Source organism: Sus scrofa, chromosome 4, assembly GCF_054392235.1.
Source record: "Sus scrofa isolate SSC_HxYL_T2T_F1_AM1 chromosome 4, Sscrofa_HxYL_maternal_Yorkshire_Landrace_v2.0, whole genome shotgun sequence".
NCBI classification, from domain to species: Eukaryota; Metazoa; Chordata; class Mammalia; order Artiodactyla; family Suidae; genus Sus; species Sus scrofa.
The window spans coordinates 20,758,945-20,779,417 of record NC_139386.1 but is presented as its reverse complement, the minus strand read 5'-3'; the positions used below and the strand labels follow the sequence as shown (position 1 = coordinate 20,779,417).

The following is a 20,473-nucleotide window of genomic DNA, read 5'->3' as shown; positions in this document are numbered from 1 at the left end:
CCAGGAGTACACCAGGAGGCATGGAAATGTTTGTAATGAGGGGGCGTTGGATACTAAATAATGTTACTAAGGACCCAAGTTTCTCCTTATTTAAACAAAGAAGTACCTTTGGAAGAAGAAATTGTTATTTGTACTGTAGGGGGTAATTTTTCTGTGTTCTTTTACACTTTGTATACTGAAAAGAGAAAATAAATACAGCCAAGGTTATGCTTTCGGTTGAGGATAGGTTTATAGAGCCCCACTAGCATCCTTCATGGGCTAGAAAAGCATATTGCTGAAACAATACATAAAATGATCCCCAAAGATCCTGGTACAAAAGTCACCAGTCAATAACACGGGAATTAGGAGGATCCCCAAGTCCCCTAAACACAGACGACTTGGCTGCTCTTAAATAGAAATGCCAGGTATCCATCCTATCCTCTTTTGAAGAACTGATTTCACTGTCGGCTTTACATTCCCGTTCCAGCAGGGAAAGGAAACGCTGTTAGTCCTAGAATTCTAAACACTGTCCCACTGTAGTCACTTGGGACTTTCATTGCAGACAAGGTAGGGATGACTAGCCGCTTTAGGTGAATTTTAACAATAAACGTAAACATGAAAAAAGCTTCCCATGCGTCCCTCTCTGTTCAAAGTCTAGGCACTTCCATCACCACGCAGTAATTATTCCTCCTGCGAATGTGTCTGTCTCGGCCTCTCTCCCCACAAAATATTCTCCATCTTTGAGCTCTTGGAGGCCAAGAGCTATGTGGCTCACCCTCACGAGCAGTTTGGGTGCCTTGTAGATTCCCCAGGAGGCCTAATGTTTGTCATAGAGGAAGTGCTCGGGAAACGTGAGCTCCTGTTATACGGAAGCATCTGATGAATGAAGGTTCGATGGAATTTTTAGGAGCTAGAGACGACTCTCTTTGAGAAAAATCAATTATTTACTGAAATTACTTTCATTTTGTAACTGGATTACGACATTGTGCAACCAAATGGAAATTGTACAGTAATTTCTGTTTGACCTCATATAGGCAGGAGGTCAACAATTATTAAGAAAATAAAAAGAGCATCAGCATCATAATAAAAATAATTAAAGACTTGATATAGATTTCACACTGGGGATTGTTTTTATTAAAATGTCTGGAAAGCGATGTTCCGACTGTCCCCCTTTTAGAAACTAGAGAGCAGGGAAGGGAGATGAAAAATCAGTTTCCAGACAGAACATTCAGTGAAAGAACGTTCAGTGAAAGAAACAATACCTGTTGCCGTTAAACAGGTTCATTTTTCTTCCCCAAAGTGCATTTTTGATTTTTATCTTGAAAGAGAATATAAACAAATGATTCCTAACAGGTCCGAAATTCCTTCGGAGGCAAAAAACTGTCTTTCAAAGTAGTATGCTAGGAATGTCAAGGTTATACTGTTGTACAGGGAAAAGGCCACCCATGAGCGGTGAGCTTCCAGCTTCAGGCTTTCTCAAGCCTTCCACCACCACCACCAGACTCTGCACAACCCCCAGGATCCAGCCAAGAGGCTTCCCTAGTGAAGATTCAACAGAGACCACTGTGGGCAGAGTCCCAGCAAAGAGGGACGAAATGCATACCCCAGGAATGGCATCTCTGGGGGGCTCCATACACTTTCATAGCCAAAATAAGGCATCCATACTCCTTATTTTTACCTACTATTCAAAACTCTGTCCTGGGAGAACCTCAGAAGCAGGGCTCCCTTGTGTTGAATCCCTGTAGCCCCAGCGCAAAGCATGGCAATTGTGAGGCTGTCCAATATTTAGAGAATGAATGAACAAAGCAAAAGAAATCCCAAAATCAAGCAGAATTCAGCAGCAGACTTAGGTCCTAATTATAAGCAATAAAACCAGAGTTAACAACAGAGAGGCTAGTAATGAACAGCAAATAAAGCCCTAAGTTCATTTCACGATTCAACAAAATAAAGTCACCTTTCTACGTAGTTATCTCTGTAAGGTCCACACCTCTGAAAATATTCCTTATATTTTTGTTAAGAACACAGCACTGTCCCATTAGCTACAATTAAAATCTGTACTGGGAGTTTCTGTCATGGCTTGGTGGTTAATGAACCCACCTAGAATCCATGAGGACATGGGTTTGATCCCTGGCCTTGCTCAGTGGGTTAAGGGTCCAGCGTTGCCACGAGCTGTGGTGTAGGTCAGAGATGCAGCTTGGATCCCATGTTGCTGTGGCTCTGATTAGACCTCTAGCCTGGGAACCTCCATATGCTGCAGGTGAGACCCTAAAAAAGACCAAAAAAAAAAAAAAAAAATCTGTACCAATAAATAGCATGCAATCTGATTTTATTTGCATTTTCTTTAAAAATTAGAACACTGAAAAATACCAAAATGCTTCTGTCATAAATTGAGTGTTCATTCTATACACTCCTGGCAACATATTTATGGACTAGTTTTAAGAGTCATCATATTTTGCATTTCTTTATAGTTTTATTACCCAAGTATGCCTCCACAGACAGGATGATTTAGCCTTGCTCATTTTTAAAAACAAAAAGTGTGATCTCTTTTAAGTCCCTTTGACTCTACAAGTTCCCCTTCTTTATATAACTTACTGTGTATCTGTATAAGGACAAGAGGCACCTGATTAAATATGTAATTTTTAGATTTTCAAAATAAGCCTTGCTAGGTCAAGACTGCTTTGGGGGGGAAAAAAAAAACAGCCCCAAAGGTCATTATGAAAGGCATTTTACCTAATAAATATGTAAGCCAGTTTTCTAAACATGACTGATAAATAAGACAATAAAGTCAGGGAGTTCCCTGGTGGCCAAGTGGTCAAGGATCTGTGTGCAGGTTCAATCCCTGGCCCAGGGACATCAACACATCATGTGCGCAGCCAGAAAAGAAAAAGAAAGTGAACAAATAGTGACCTCTGGTTAAATACATGTCAGATCAAACTACACTGGAAAGATTTAAATCACTCATTCATAAATAGGAAAATGTGAGTGATGGGCATGTTTAGATTTTTTTTTTTAAAAATTAAGAATAGGAAAACTAAGCATAATACATCTCCCAATGCACAGAAAAAGGAAACAAAACAAAACAAAACAAAACTCTGTGTATTGAAGGACACAATGAAATACAAATTAGATGTGGGGAAAACAAAAATAGTCCAAACAGACTCAATTCAATGTTAAGAAACTACTACATGCAAAAACTTTCTGCCAAAACAAAAAGAGTTAAGATTTTAAATTCCATGAAGAGAGCAGTTATGGTAAAAGCACATACACTTACTGATTCATATTTTTCCTATAAAAGTTGTCATGTGCTATAAAAATGTTACTAAAACCTTGTCCCTCACAGTCAAGATCTTTCATGAGTAAAATTAACACAATTAGATATTGGAGAATCAGGGGAAAAGTCAGGTCATGCCAAAAAAACCCACTTTCATCAAATCCAATTTTGCACAGGAAAAGTAATTCTACGGGTATTAAAAGCAACATACTGAAAAACGAGGCAGATCTGACCTCCCCATTTTCAAAGACCAAAACAACCATAATGCAAATAAATTGAACAAATGAAAGATACTCATTTTTCCACCATGTGCACACGTCTGAAGCTAATTTCCCTCTGTGCCTTAAGATTACTAATTCCTTGAATAAAACTTCTTTGGGAAAGCATGGAATTCCTTTTGATGTCAAAAACACAGCGAGTTCAAAGGTGAGCCTGCCACTCAACAATATGACTCGTCAAAAATCTGAACAGGAAACCCATTTCTGAACTTAGCCATACAAGGGATTGCAACCCCAAAGGGAGAGCCACTGGCCATTGTTTGGCCGCTGGTGTTTTTGTACTTTGCTTAAGGATTTATTCCGCAGGGTGACAATGCGGACCTCATCGCCAAGGAGAAACATTCTTGCCAATACAAAGACTCAGGGCCACTTCTTTTAACGCTTTCCCCCCAACTCACTAATTACTTTCTCAACATTCTAGAAGGCTAAAAGAGTCCAGTCAAGTTGAATAACCCTGGGATGGAAGCCACATTATATTCTATCTTGTACTTTACACCCCTTCAAAAATCAAAAAAGAAAAGCAAAGGATGAACTATGTTGGGTACTGGGGGCGGGAGGGGTCACACGGGGTGGGGGGGCCGTGGGCACAATAAGATTTACGTGGAAATAAAAAATTACTTTAGTAGAAAGGAAGAATAGAAATGACTAATTATGTAAAATGGTTTCATTTACAAAAGGTTACTGGGGCATATAAACTCAGGGAGGCCAGCTTTTGGCAGAAAGTGATTCATTCGTTTTCTCAATGAACATTCACTGCTGCCTCTAGGCGCCCTGCTCAGCACTGGATGAAAAGATAAAAGTGGTCCCTGCCCAGAGCTCCCACTGTGGCACAGCAGGTTAAGGATTCAGTGTTGTCTCTGTGAAGGTACAGCTTCAATCCCCAGCCCGGCGCGGTGGGTTAAGGAGCTGGCATTGCTGCAGCTGTGGCTCGGATTTGACCCCTGACCCAGCAATTTTCGCATGCCTCAGGTGCGGCCAAAAAAAAAAAAAAAAAAAAAAAAAAGAGGTCCTTGCCCCCCAAGAGCTCCAAGATGAATGGGAAAAAGACCACAAGCCAGAAGATTTTAATACAATTATAACAATGCACTAGAAGGGCCAGGAGAAGCAGCAAAAGTTGGGTGTTAAGGAACCCCAAAGAGATGGTCTTTAACCCAGTGTGAAGGCAAGAAGCACCTTCTCAGGGGTAATGCTATAGCTGAGTCTTGAAAGCGATAAAGATGAGCAAAAAATTAGGGTAGGTCCCGCCATGGCTCAGCGGAAATGAATCCAACTAGTATCCGAGCATGCAGGTTCGATCCCTGGCCTCACTCAGTGGGTCGGGGATCCAGTGTTGCATGAGCTGTGGTGTAGGTCGAAGATGCAGCTCAGATCTGGTGTGGCTGTGGTATATGCCAGCAGCTATAGCTCCAATTCGCCCCCTAGCCTGGGAACTTCCATATGCTGCACCTGCGGCCCTAAAAAAAAAAAAATTTAGGTTGAAGGGGAGACGAGTGGCAGATGCTGCGATGCTGCATCAGGCCATGGAAATAGGAAATGCTACAGTTTGAACCGAAAATATGAATATCAGTGTGTATTCAGTACAGACCTCAGATGGTCACCAAAGCAATGTAGGATGTCGGGTGGAGGGCACGTCCACTGTTTCAAATCCCCTGTGCTTCCTGAGTTAAGCAGCTGAAAGATGCCACTTGCCTATTACCAGTGAGAACTTCATGCCATCCTGAAATCTGATCAAATTGCTGTTTCCCCGAAATACAAGACACATCATACATTTTCTTTAAGCACTCGGATTCCTATTACCCAATACCACTTTTTAGATTCAATATATCAAGTCTGGAAGAGTTAACACATGAATTAAGAAAATAATTGCCTTTTCTTTTACCTCCCCATAAATTGGATCTGGCCATCAGCAAAACACACTGAAGTCTCTTGAAGAAGGCCTGATGAAGACTCAAACATTACTCTTTAAGGGAGACTGGTTTTAATCAAACTCCCCCCCCCTTTTTTTATCCCTTGTGGTTTAAATGGTGTTCTACAGGCCTCGGGCATAATCAAAAAGGATGAATTTTTCTCTGAAGATAGTTCTTTTAAAACTCAGACAATGATGATACCTTCAAAAGTGCAGGGATTTCTGCCACCAAAAGAACGTGAGCAATGGAGAACTTAAAACTGTGCTCTTAAATATATGAAAATCCTACTCATAGTAATAATAGGGGCTAGAAAAAGTATTGAGGCCGTATGGAGAGGTTCATACAATCCTATGAGCTATGTAACACCCAGGAAAACGAGGCTGAATTCCTAAGTGCCATCATTCTCCTTTACAAAATACAGAACAGCCCCATAAACCAATGAGAAGCCAGAAGATTTGGATTCTAATTCTGGCTTTTCTCTAACTAATAGATCATCTCTGGGTCTCTTACCCTTCAATGGGTAAATGAGATTGCAAAGGCTTTTGTGGGGGGAGGGGGCGGGGAGGCAGTGTCCTAAAATTAAGTTGACAGTAAAACTGGTTAATATTTAGTGGGTGCTTATCCTGTGCCAGGGACTGTGCTAAATGCCTTCCATTCTGTATCTCATTTAATTTCACAATGCAATGATAATGAGACATATACTAGAACCCCATTTTACCAATGAGGAAAGCAGGCAGGGGCTGGGGATAGAATGGGGATAGTCTTAGATAGTTAAGGGACATGATCAAAAGATGCCAGGTCTCTGCTACAACATTTGACATCAAACATGCTTCACACGCTTAACCACTAAACTCAAGCCTCACAAGTTCTAAGTGATACAGGTAATTGGATGCCAATTGCTTCTTTTTTTTTTTTTTTTTTTTTTTTCTTTTTACCACCACACCTGTGGCATCTGGAAGTTCCCAGGCTAGGGGTCAAATCGGAGCTTCAGCTGCCGGCCTTCACCCAGCCACGGCAATGCCAGATCCGACCCACATCTGCAACCTCGCAGCAGTTTGTGGCAATGCCAGATCCTTAACCCGATGAGCAAGACCAGGGATCAAACTCGCATCCTCTTTGTTACCAGTCAGTTTCTTAACCGGCTGTGGCACAATGGAAACTCCCCAGCCGATTCTTAAAACACATCCTTGTCCTAAAAAAGAAACATCTTCGCAATTTTTCACACAAGACTGACAAATACAAATTCAGTATTCTTTTGGAATAAAAACGTTCTAACTCAAAATCTCCCACAAAACTCAAAGCAGATTTCTTCTACATAAAACCTGCTTACACAGCCAGGAGTTCTTTGGGATGCAATACCAGATCGTCCCCTAGGATATCCTGCTTTCATCCCCAGTGCCTACAGATGACAAAAGGTACTTGGCAGGGTGGGGTTTCCTTCCACACAAACAATCAGCCTCCAAAGCAGGGAGTGAGGAAGCCAGAGTCTAAGTGACCATGCCGCTTCCTTGGCAGCCTTTGCGCTCCCGAGTCCCAGGAGGAGAAAGACGGAAAGGGGCTTACAAAGAAATCACAACTGTCATTTAATGAATTGATGCAGCCATGCTTTTAATAGCCCCATTTAACTGTACAGTCGTATTTTCTGCACAAGCCCTCCTACCACTAATGTATTAACAATCTCTTACTCTGTCCCTGGAGGATTCCAATTGCTCCATTTTCTCCTCTTTCAGCCCAACCCCTACACGACTTGCTTTCCTCTTAACACTGTCACAGAAAGCTAAGAACAAAGCAAAACGCTATAGGATTTCAGTCAAGTATTACTTAGGTGTTATCAAATGATGGCATTTAACTTCCGGTGCACGGGGTGGGGTTTCTTAAAAAAGAGGAGTGTGATTAATAGCATAAAAATGATAGCAGGCTGCCACCATAACCCTGAAGACAAGAAATGTTCATTTTCGTTATTTTAAAACCATAACATCATCAAGTCCATTACGGAGAACTAAGGGCTATATCTGACCTCAGACTGAGGCTAATGGATGGCTTTTCTCACCCCAAGATAACATGACAAGCCTAAAATAGCAAAATGTATTAAAAATAGTAGATGTCTTAGCTGAACCCTGCTGTGTCCAGGGGTGTGTTTATTTCTAAACCTTCCCATCATGCAACATAAGACAATGCAAAAAGGACAATCTGATGTGGTGAGTCTCACCATTGTTCTAAGAAGCACTGTTCTTCACACCGAGTGGCAAAAAATGTGTTTGTAAAAAATGTGTGTTTGTAAATACGTTTGTCACGTGGAGTGTAAAACAGACACTGTGAAAGACCATCTTAGGATTATAACTGGAAATCTTTTGACTTTACCATCTGAAAAATTCTATTTGATCTTTCTCAATTATCACAATGTGCATAAAACTCTCAGGAAATGAAACCATTTATAATGTCACAGTAAGACAGAAGACGCTAAAACAAGGATTTTTTATGTCTAAAAGTGCTTTTTTATTTTTAGCAAGAAAAGGATGGGCATGGAATTCCCTGGTGGCCTGGCAGTTAAGGACCCAGGGTTGTCACTGCTGTGGCTCGGGTCACTGTTGTGGAGCAGGTTTGATTCCTGACCCAGGAACTTCCAAATGTCATGGGTGTGGCCAAAAAAAGGGATGGGCTGATTTTTTAAAAATCTGAGTGTTAATATTCTCTTCAACTAAAAAGTTCCAAACTTACAGATAATGCAACCCAAAACACCATTTGAGGCCCAATGTAATTGCACGTTACATACTCAATAGACCACATTTGTAAAATTCCAACTTCAAATAACATTCTTCCAAGTCGCTCCCAAGTCACCTCTCTCCACATCACCAATGTCATTTTGTCAGTTATCCCAATGTCATTTTAATTTCTCTCACACACTCTAAAGTTCTTCTGAAACTGCAAACAGAGAAGAATTAAGTTGGTGGTGAGGGAAAACAACCTGAAATCTCAGAACAGGGAGGCTAGCACTAATGATTAAACTTCTCTTCCAATCAGTTTCTCCATCTGGGTTACCAGGATACGCAATGGAGTACGGTACTTATGGCTCAAGAAATTTTTATATCTCCTAGAGCTGATTGGCAAGAGCAATCAATAGTAGAACTGGTGGGGCCTGGGGGATAGAGAGATAGACTCTTCCCTTTATACTAAGCATAAAATGGGATAAAATTCCTTCTTGGGATGAAACAACACCTGTAGCTAAACTCTGAACCTGAGTCATCTAAGTACCAAGTTTGAAGTTTAAAGACTTTAGAATGAGCTTGGCACACAAAAAAGCACTTAATAAGTGCATATTCAAATCATGAATGAATAAATCTACAGGACAGTCCACAATGTACTATGCTCATCTAGTCCCCACTGCTCCTATTAGCTGCTGTGAGTATATCTTCTTATATGTGGCCAATCATCCAACAGTCACCGTAAGTGTTTAATGATCCTGGCTGTCAATGCCAGTCTGGCCCTAATCCATATTCTGAACACGAAGAATTCAAATACCAAGTAAACGCCAATATCATTAGACAGATCTTCTGCCTATGCCTTAGTAGATAGCTCAGCATCTCTCTTCTTAACCTAAACTAGTTTAACTGGTTTCTAAAAAGTCATCCTCATCTTGGTGTCCACACTGCCCAGCACACAGCAAGCTCAGCAGAGATTTCCTAAACTCAGGAATCAAGGACTGGTTTTTTGGTCAATGGATCTCAACAAGAAAAGAGTAAAAGAAAACACCATCACACCAACCTGCTTAAGAGGCTGATGCCTTATCCCTGACCTAATAATCCCATTAAAGTGGACCTGGAGGAACACATCCATTAGTTTGGAGGGTAGAGGTGGGGGAATCAAAGAAATACACAAATGACTGGTCTTCAAACCCAAGCTCTCTCGGACAAACTGAATGAAGACGATTCAACATCCCTGACTAGGACCTTCATGAGAACCTAGACCAAGGTAGTTATAGGGTTTAGAGAGTATAATGCAAAGAGCAATTGTCACAGCACTGTAAATCAACTATACTTTAATACAAATAAACAAATAAATAAATTAAATGCAAAGAACCCTCCGAGCTAGAATAAACAGGACTTGCTAAAGTCACCTTGTTTTAGATGCTACTACACCTGATCCACTGTAAGCCTCCTGCTCAGGATTATTACAAAGTCCCTACTACCTGCTATGGTCTGAATGTTTGTTTCCCCCCAAATTCACATGTTGAAAGCTAACCACGAAGGGGACAGAATCAGGAGGTGGGGCTTTGGGGAGGTTATTAGGTCAGGAGGGTGGAACTCTCATGAAGAGGATTAGTGCCCTTCAAAAAGAGACACCAGAGAGATCCCTCATCCCTTCCACCATGTGAGGACACAGCAAAACGTGGGTAGTCTGCCACCCAGAAAGGGACCTTCGCCAGAACCCACCCATGTTGGCACCCTGATCTTGGATTTCCACTTTTTATCAGAAATACATTTATGGTGTTTCTAAGCCACCCAGTCTGTAGTATTTTGTTATAGCAGCCCGAACAGACTAAGACACTACCTTAGTACTTATCACAATGCATCTTGTTCAGGTTTGGCTGCGTGCACATCTATCCCGATGACCCGACTATAGGCTCAAAGGCAATCAGAGCTTTGTTCAGCCATTCAATAACTAAGCAAGACGCTGAGTTAGGCATGCTACAGAATTCAGTCATGGTCAAGCCTTCCTGATGGAGCCTCAGGGTCAACTGTAAAAACTTCAAGACACAGGTGCCCAGGGCCCAGTTCCTGAAGATGCTGAGCCCTTGCACATCAGTCTTTTGCAAAGTCCCTGGATGACTCCGAAAGCACAGCCCATGCTGAAACCTGAGACATGGCGTTAGCTAAGTATCCAGGTTCTAGAGCCCAATCTGAGCTGGAGTCAAATAAATCTGAGCTCTTTTATTCTTTGAGTGACTCTAAGCAAGTCATTTCACAAGTCGAAGACTCGCTGTCCTGCAAAAGAGAGACTGGCCTAATACATACCATGTGGAGATGATAATCAACTTTGCAAGGTGAGATGAGATGGTGTGTATTATGCATAGTTCCCTCCCGATGACTCACACCTAGTGTTTAGTACATGTTAGGTATTTGAGCTAGGGGCCCAAAGCACAGGGCCTTTACAATCCATACTGCACTACAACAGATGTCAATTGGGATGAGACTTTATTGCTATCGAAGTGCAGGTGTTTCAATTGCTAAGCATTATGTATCACCCGCTAGCACTCCTCAGGCAAAGATCGCATAACAAATTGGTGAAGGGTTAGGAGAAAATGTTTTTCGAAAGAGATGAGTATATTGAACTTTCACCTTCAAGTTAACAAAACAACGCTTGGAGGTCAAGTTTATGCGGTATAGAGACAAGGATGCTAAACCTATTAAAATAACCTATTAGCTTAAAGCTTTGGTGATGGCTCTCTTTCTTTCTCTCTCTCTCAAAGGAACAATGGGTGGAAGGGTGATGAAAAAAAAGTAACAGCTTCAGAATTGTGATACTGTTGTGTATCGCCACTTCGTTATTACCTTAGCTTAGCATAAGGACACCATGAAGGCAATATTTTAAACATCATCAGAAAGGTCATGTTTCCTTTCGATTTACGGTATGGAAAGGGTTTTTTCTCTCTTCTCCCTCTCTTTCTTTCTTCTCGGTTTTCTCACCTGAGAACATATTACGTTCACAGCCTAGGAGAAGACAACAGCATTTGTACAATAGAAGTCACTGGGGAGAAATCATTTAATAGACATTCACTTTCCTGAAAACTTTAATGGAAGAAATCTATTATGTAATTGGCACTTAAGCAAAAAGCAGTGTTTTTACGTAAATAAAATGACTTTTTCTGTTGCAGCATTTAAAAAGAAAAGGCTTATCTATCCTGCATTTTTACCACCAACAAATTTGGTGTCACTGTGTATCCTCACTGATAATCTATTTTAAAGGAACATTTCAGCCATCAGAAAAATAAAAGAATAAATATCCCTTAGATGAATCTGGCTTGTAAATAAGGAGAGCTATTAAGTGCTTATGATGGATGGGTCTCTCCATCATAAATACTATAAAAAATAATCTCAGAATATACAGCTCATCTGGCCCTACTCAGTGAGACATCAGGTTTTTGTTAAGGAACAGTACCATATCTGGCAAATTCTCTGCCACCCAATCCTTATCTCTTAAAAAATATAAAATAAAATAAAAGGGGGGAGGAAGAAAAATGGTCAATCAGATAAAAGTCTAGCAAGTTAAGCAACTTTTTTTTTTGTCTTTTTGTCTTTTTGCCATTTCTAGGGCTGCTCCCGTGGCATATGGAGGCTCCCAGATCAGGGGTCTAATTGGAGCTGTAGCCGCCAGCCTACGCCAGAGCCACAGCAACGCGGGATCCAAGCCATGTCTGCGACTTACACCATAGCTCATGGCAACACCATCCTCAACCCACTGAGCAAGGCCAGGGATTGAAGCCGCAACCTCATGGTTCCTAGTGGGACTCGTTAACCACTGAGCCACAGTGGGAACTCCAAGCAACTTTTAAAAGTGATGGCCCACTATTTTTTTTGTTTGGCTAGTTACGGTTATCAATTACCTAAAATTTTGTGAAAGCACGCAGCCAAATTTTTTGCACACCATCAAGAGCGTTATGGAATTGGGAGCCTCTTTAAGTAAACCATTTTAAGAGCAAGAGTACAAAAATAATCCATCCTGAAAATGCGTTCTATTCTAAGCTCCTGGCATAAAGCTATTGTGTCCAGTGATTTCATATTATGGCCCTTCCACACATAAAGGAAACCCTCTGAATCCCCAGGACTAATTGCACATCCGCAGACTTCCTCTTTCCACGGAGCTTTTTAATTGGGTATTTGAAGTTGCCAAGTATGTTCAAAAACGGTATTTCAAATAAGCACACAAAGTAACTGCCGACCTAGAATTGGAATATTCAGCCTCCCTTTGGGAGGAATATTCATTCCTTCTCCAACAGATGACAACAGAAAGAGAGAAATCAAGTATTATGTCTATTTAATTCACCTTGCCTTCACAATAATACGAATGTTTCAGTATAATTTCAGTGCAAAAGGATAAGGTAAAAAGGGTTAGAATCTAAAATTAGAAATCATTACTCACCCTGGACAAAAAATATATGTCCCATATTATAAATATATGTACTTTATGACTTCCTGTAAGCAATTAGTTTAATAACAAAATGAGATAACTATTTAGGGGCTTAATTTGGTGTTAGGCTCAGTTATTTCTGAAGCCTCCCTTCTCCCATAAAACCCTGTGCTTTGATTCAAAAGAAAAGGGTCGATAGCACATACAAGACTCTGCAACATCACACAACCACATAAAACTGTCACCATGAAATACTGCGCTGCATGATTTTGTTACTGCTTCTTTTATTCTTGCAGCAATGGACACACAACCTCAGAGGATGAATTCACCACTTCAAGGCTCGCGCCTAGCCTGGGGTGGGAACAATAAAAACAGCCTTGGGAATAGGAGCCCCCAGGGATGGAGGCACAGCCATCCAATCTGACAGTAAATCCACCTCTGAATTAATAATTTTTATACTTCCCACAACCTGAGGGGTTTTTTTCCTCAGATAGGGGTATTTTTCCATTCCTAGAAAGAAGCTCAATCCTAAAATTAAATCCAGTGTTAAAAAAAAAAAAAAAAACTTAAGCAAATTTGTTTTCTTTTATTTTTTGGTCACACCTGCAGCATGCAGAAGTTCCTGGGCCAGGGATCAGACCCATGCCACAGCAGTGACAAGGCCGAGTCCTTAACCACCAGGCCACCAGGGAATTTCTAAGCAAATTTCTTTTATCTGATATCCATACACAAGCTAATACCTGGAATTCCCACTATGGTTCAGTGGGTTATGAACCCGACTAGTAGCCATGAGGATGCAGGCTCAATCCCTGGCCTAACTCAGCAGGTTAAGGATCAGAGTTGCCTGAGCTGTGGTGTGAGTTGAAGACATAGCTCAGATCCCACAGGGCTGTGAATGTGGTGTAGGCCAGCGGCTGTAGTTCCAATTTGACCCCTAGCCTGGGAGCTTCCATGTGCCACAGGTGCAGCCTAAAAAGCAAAAAAAAAAAAAAAAAAAAACCTCTCTTCGTGAAAACACCAAACAGCGGATGACGCCAGTGCTGCGGGAGGGCCCGAAGGCCGAGGTGGCTTTCACAGAGGCTTTGGCCCTGGTGTCTGAGGCCGGGGTCACTGCCAGGGAGGGGCCCCAGCAAGGCTGCGGAGCTCACGGAGGCAAAGCGGAGGACAAGGAGTGGCTCCTTGTCACCGAGCTGGACCTGAGTCAAAGACAAGAAGATCAAGTCTCTGGAAGGGATCTCTTTTCTCTGCCCATCAAGGAATCTGCAATCATTGACTTCTTCCCCTGGGGGGCGGGGGGGAAGACCCCTCAAGGTTTTGAAGATCATGCCAGTGCAAAAGCAGACCTGTGCTGGTCACCAGACCAGGTTCAAGGCATTTGTCCCCATCAGAGATTACAACGGACACGTCGGTTTGGGCGTCAAGTGCTCTAAGGAGGTAGCCACTGCCATCCGTGGGGCCATATTCTGGCCAAACTCTCCATTGTCCCGAGCATACTGGGGGAACAAGATCGGTAAGCCCCGTACCCTCCCTTGCAAAGTGACTGGCTGCTGTGGCTACGTGCTGGTGTGCCTCATCCCTGCCCCCAGGGGCACTGGCATTGTCTCAACCCCTGTGCCCAAGAAGCTACTGATGATGGCAGGAATTGAGGACTGCTACACCTCTGCCAGGGGCTGCACTGCCACCTTGGGCAACTTGGCCAAGGCCACCTTGGACGCCATTTCCAAGATGTACAACTATCTCACTCCGATCTCTGAAAAGAGTTAGTGTTCACCAAGCCTCCTTATCAGGAATTCACCGACCGCCTTGCGAAGACCCACACCAGAGTTTCTGTGCAGAGGACCCAGGCTCCAGCTGTGGCCACTACACAGTGTTACATAAGAAAAATAAAGGGAACAATGCTGGTCTAATAAAAAAAAAATCTGGGAGTTCCCATCATGACTCGGTGGCTAACGAATCCGACTAAGAATCATGAGGTTGAGGGTTTGATCCCTGGCCTTGCTCAGTGGGTTAAGGATCTGGCATTGCTGTGAGCTGTGGTGTAGGCTGCAGACCCGGCTCGGATCCCCCATTGCTGTGGCTCTGGCGTAGGCTTGGCAGCTACAGCTCCAATTGGACCCCTAGCGTGGGAACCTCCATATGCCTCAGGCACGGCCCTAAAAAAGGCAAAAAGACAAAAAAAAAAAAAAAAAAAAAATCTAAAAAGAAGTTAACTCCTTAGCTTCAGATTATTAGTCCAGTTTTCAAAATAGTTATCAGGGGTCTTTAACCAAGGATTAGAAGATCTGAAAAACCCCATCAAAATGCATGCAAAAGTTTCATGTGTAATTTTTTAAAGGGAAGGTTTTAGGATCTACAGAGTTGTCTATCACCTAAAAAAAAAAAAAAATCAACACTTGATATAATTGTTTCTTTAATTATGGGGGGGGAGAATCATAAATATAGCTATACCAGTTGAACAGACTATCAAACAAGAAGTAAATATTTTCCTTTACCTAGAAAGAATGGGAAGACAAACCTTTATCAGCTACACTATAACAGAAAAAAAAGTGTCTAATAAAAGATAAGTTGGATTCATGTACATAATTGGGAAGCTTTTGTTGTTATATATTAATGTACAAAGAGATTCTTTATTGTATGAGTAGATTTAAAAACCTGGTAGAAACAAGCCCATTCTCAGGCTTATAAAGCAAGCCTTTACAGATAATTATGTTTTATTACTCTTCATTTTATGGGGATTGTGTTATACAAAACAAATACCAGATGCCTATTTGTTTTATTCATTTCAGAGGGAAAAAAAAATCCTACAAGTACCTCTGCGAATAGAACTGCTTTTAATTAAACACAGTGCACAACGAGCACATAAAAATTAATACTGTTTGAAGCCAACAGGTAGAAAGTAAATGTATCAGAAAGCAACTGCAGAAGACCCCCTTCCCCTCCTGACTGAGCTGAGAAAATATTCCCAGACTTATTACCTGGGAGCTGAAATCAGCAAGAGCTACTGGGATCAAGGTCATTCACAGGCTCGTTGGAGGTAAATGGAGGCCAATGTCCATGGAAACATAAAACGTGGAGGGGGATGGGGGAATGTTTTAATTAAGCCACACCCCACATTAGTCCTCCTTTATGAAATCAGGCAGGTCTCTTCTGACCCTGGGGAAAGCTGTTGAGATGGAAGGAACCAGGTTCATTTCTGCTATCAGAAAAATGCAAAGTGATTTTTGGCATGGTTCTGACTTAAGAGCAAACAGAAGGACATGTCAAACAGGGGCTGATATCTGAGTAATAAAGCCATGCAGAAAGAAAGAAAGAAAGAAGGAAGTTGGGGGAGGGGGAGATGGGGAAAAAGAACAATCAAACTAAACTTTGACAGCTTCTTCCTGACCCCAAAGACGTAAATCATATCTATTGTCAGCTCTCATTAGAAACTGAAAATCCGGCATGCAGCATTTTAGTCCTACCATGAGAAAAATTTAATTGTTCTGTCCATTTGCTTTTGTTTTCTTGTTTGCTTTTGATCAAACCAGAGTACGATCCACTCTCCACCCTGGTCCCAAACTCTGATAATATCTAACCAGTTATGATTTGCACACGCTTGTGCCAAGAGAGAACATAAACAGACATTTTGAAAGCAGCACTATGTGAAGTAATGTAAAACAGCTTGCAGTTGTATCTAGCAACCAACTTTCCACAAAGAATTATCTAGAAACATTTTCCAAATCACACTTATTTAAGGGTTCACACCCCAGATTCCACTGTGTGCAATTCTGAATCTCAAAGTGGTCCTGATTCAAGGCAAATTTTCCTCTGTTCCTTTATATAAAACTTAAGTCTTTTCAGTTAATGGACTTTGGTCCCTTAGTTAAATTGACAAATTAAACTGTATAGTACTTTTGTATTTAAAAAAGCAATTAAAATTCTAAGATTTTTAAAATAGACTTTTTAAAAATCTTTAAAATAGATTTTTTAAACAGGTGTGGGCAACTGAGAAAACAAAGCACTTACACTTATCTTCTGAAAAAAGCACTCACTTTGCTAAAAAAATACTTGGGACACTCCTTGTTCTCAGACCAAGAATGGAGGGTGAATATACAGAAAGACAAACCACATCGCGATTCACATGCCACATTTCATACTTCTGTGAAAACTAATCAAAGAATTGTTTTCACAATGGAATGCCTTATAGCCATTAAAATGAGGGAGAGAGTTATATGTACTGATATGGAACAATGCTTGATATAATATTCAGTGATTAAAAAAAGAAATTACAAAAGAGGAACTATATATGTGTGTGTATACATATATGTGTGTATACATATATGTGTGTGGTGTATATACACACACCACACACACACACACACACATATATACATATAAAATCCTATTTTCAAGAAAATAAATTATAGGCTATATGTCCAGGAAAAAAGAAAGAAATATATGCTCAACTGTTCAAGGTGATACATGGTTGCATTACAGGTAGCTTTCACTTTCTATAATGTTTGAACCTTGACCAATACTCAAGTATTATTTCTTCAATCTACAATCTCAATTTTAAAAAAAAAAAAAGCTTCCCCGAAACATTCACCAGATTGTGGTTTAAGCTGTACCTTTGGGTGGCTCTACCTTCAAAGTTAAATGTAAACTCAAGCTTCTGTGATGAGAGCCCTTATGAGTTAGAACAGCTTGATTTGAGTGGCAGTAGGAGGCCTGATATGGGGTAAGGGAATGCGGGGGGGGGGGGGGGGGGGGAAGAACGCATGCGCACAGGCAAGCCTTCTTCACAGGAGGGAGCGAGGGAGGGTTCCTGAAAACAGACTAATCAAAAGGAAGAAGCATCGAGGAGGGTGGGGTGACTCAGACCGAAGGGAAGGCTTTCCTGAACAGCCACAGAAGTGCCTCTGATAGCCCCGCGTTTACAGCTAGAGAGCAGCTGGGAGAAAGAGGTGTGCAAAATCCATCCTTGTCAGTGGGAGGAGGAGGTGCCAGGAGCTGCTCTGCAGAGAAGTAAGTGGCAACGGGGAAGGCCTGCAAAAAAGAACAAAGTAGCCTGGGGATGAATCCTGGAAGCGGCAGCCCGCCCGTGGGAAACCTCCCTGGTGGGTGAGGCCACAAGACTGAATCCCTGGGCCCCCGTGTATGGTCTCTGCTGTGGGATGAGAGTCCAGGAAAGCTGCTGGCACCGCAAGTGGCTGGCTGAGCATGGCATGTGGTGCCCCATTCATCGGCAGACAGTGGGGACTGAGGTTCTGGCCCCGGAGGCACTGTCAGGCCCTTCCTCAGAGAGGGCAGCCGAAACACGGAAGCAGTAACCTCTAGAGGGTTCTTCTCCCGTGAAGTTGCCTGGAGAGTTTACCACAATTCTCCACAAGGACTTCTCTGTCTCAGCCTGCCCTCCAGGAGAAAGCCAGCTCTGAAGCGACAGACACACTATACCTGGCCAAGAACTAGGGCCTCAGACAATACGGTGCAGTTCCAGGGCCACAAAGCAGACTTTTAGGGATAGTACAGAGTTATCTCGAAGGTCAGATGACAGCCAAAGGCACAAGGTATTTCAAAGCTGTAAATCATCATCTGATTTTGGTGAATTTCTAATTTCCTTCCTACTATGTTGAACCTCAAGCAGGAGGTTGGTTGGGGGCAGGGGTGTTGGATTCTTCTAACCTTATGTTTTCTATCCAGCATCCCCTGTGGTTTGCTTATTCCAAACAAAATGAAAGAATGCAATTAAGTTCCAAAGCCTTTCTTTCTGCACTGACAGGCCACTGTGACCAAAAGATACTCACTGGACAAATATCTCTAGAGGAGCTACTATATGCTCAGCACTGTGTTAAAACCAGGGAAACAGACGAAAAACAAATACACAAGCCCTTGAGATAAGACTTACAGATTTAAATCCAAGTGGAACATAAAGTGAAACATCCAAATAATTTTATGTTCAAAAGATATTTGGAGGCAAATGGTAGATAAAAAGCCCATTGGGGGCATTTTTCCACCATGACAAGAGGTGCTGTGTACTTTGATCCCCATCATTCTTTTGGTCTGGCCTCCTTCATCTATATTTGAAAAAGAAACTAAGAAAACTAAAACTGGAGTTCCCGTCGTGGCTCAGTGGTTAACGAATCCGCCTAGGAACCATGAGGTTGCGGGTTCGATCCCTCGCCTTGCTCAGTGGGTTAATGAGGATCCAGCGTTGCCATGCGCTGTGGTGTAGGTTGCAGACACGGCTCAGATCCCATGTTGCTGTTGCTGTGGCTGTGGCATAGGCCGGTGGCTACAGCTCCAATTAGACCCCTAGCCTGGGAACCTCCATATGCCACTGGTGCAGCCCTAGAAAAACACACACACAAAAAAAAAGAAAACTAAAAATTAAAAAACTTAAAAAAAAAAAAAGAAAAAGAAGATGGAAAAAAAAAGATGAAAAACTCTAGGATATGCCAGAGTCATACTTCTATCGGTTTTAGTTCTAGAATTTCTAGACAAAAAAAAAAAGGACTTCAAATGTAGTAACAGTTAACTAAGCACCTGTCCAGCCAAAGACTCCAGCGGGTCGTGAACTCTGGAGTACAGGGGAGAATGAACCAGCTTTACCCAGGAATACACCCAGAGAGACAAAATATGCACCTGGAGGGACAAAAACTCAATAATTATAAGGCATGGTAGAACAATCTAAGGTTTAAAACCACCTCCAGTCTAAATTCCAGAATTTCCCCAGGCCCTGAACGACAGGATGTAAGGAGCCCCCTCCAAGCTTGCAGACCCCTAAAATTATACAGGGTGAGAAAACAGAGCAGGGAGGAAAACTTCAGAGCGCCCACCCACACATGATGGAAACAAGCCAAGATGAGCATCTCATCTGTTGTGTGGACAGAGTAATGCTTAATCCAGGCTGCTGCTGATGAGCCCGGTGATAAGCAGGGAATGCCCTGGGCCTGCTGATTTATGCTCCACTATCTGAAAAATCACTAGGCCACTTTTATACCCCCGAGGGGAACTCAAATGACAGGCTTCAAATGATAGGTCTTACCCCAGTGGCGAACCAAGGAGCAGACGGGTACAGCAAGCCACTGTACCTGAGAATTCCAAAAGCAAGTATTTTAGACTTTAAGAGACATGTCAAAAAATCCAATTAATTCACCTCATCTAATTAAGTGAGTTAATTGGAAATACAATACAGTGTTTTTATTTCAACTGCTGCTTGAATCTCCAAGTCCGATTACTGGGAGAGGAAGGGCAATTTTTATTTTTGTGGGGAAGAGAGGAGAGGACTTTGGGACACGGAGGTGGGAACCAAAAAAAAAAAAAAAGCACCTGATTCTTGGTAGAAAACATTAGCCAGCACTGACCCAGCAGTGTTTCTAAAGGGAGAAAAAAAAGGGGGGGATTTTGAATATTTACTCCATATACAAATAACTGCAGGCCTACAGTCGCTATTATGCATAAAATACACGCCTGCTTGTTGTCTGCACCCAAGCAGTATCATGTTTGAGATGAGGGCGGCAGGTCTCGCTTTACTTATACTTAATGAATTATTCCCCAGAGTCTCTTTTTCAAAAGCTGATGTTAGAGAGCGCTGTCTAAGATTCTGTGATTTACGACAAGGACATAATCCTGTTCTCACATGCTTTCTGAGGGGACGTGGTAAGGTGCCAGGGGACAGGGTTTGACCTGTGGTGTATCTCCATCACAGCCAAGGCCCGCTGCCGTGTGGAATTCAGTAGGCATCCGATCACCTCTGGATCTGGTGGCAGAGATGGTTATTACAGAAAAGCTCTGACAACGTGTTTGTTCATAACTGCAGCTGTGTCTCCCGAGAGAAAGAATGAAAATATAAATTACGATGTGCCTGAGCCCTCCCAGATCTTCAGAACACAGGCTAAAATTTCCTCCCTCGTGTTCACCCAGCTGCCGTTACA

The 20,473-nt window shown here is 42.1% G+C and overlaps 1 protein-coding gene and 1 pseudogene across 3 annotated transcripts in view; one reads left to right on the top strand and one right to left on the bottom strand.

Moving 5' to 3' along the window:
* EXT1 (exostosin glycosyltransferase 1) overlaps positions 1 to 20,473 on the bottom strand; it is a 290,691-nt gene that overhangs the window by 252,840 nt on the left and 17,378 nt on the right. The gene's annotated exons all lie outside the window — the stretch shown is intronic.
* On the top strand, positions 8,486 to 18,276 carry LOC102166572 (small ribosomal subunit protein uS5 pseudogene; annotated as a pseudogene). The gene is made up of 2 exons (XR_014844315.1): positions 8,486 to 8,495; positions 13,586 to 18,276. The product of XR_014844315.1 is annotated as a small ribosomal subunit protein uS5 pseudogene (transcript).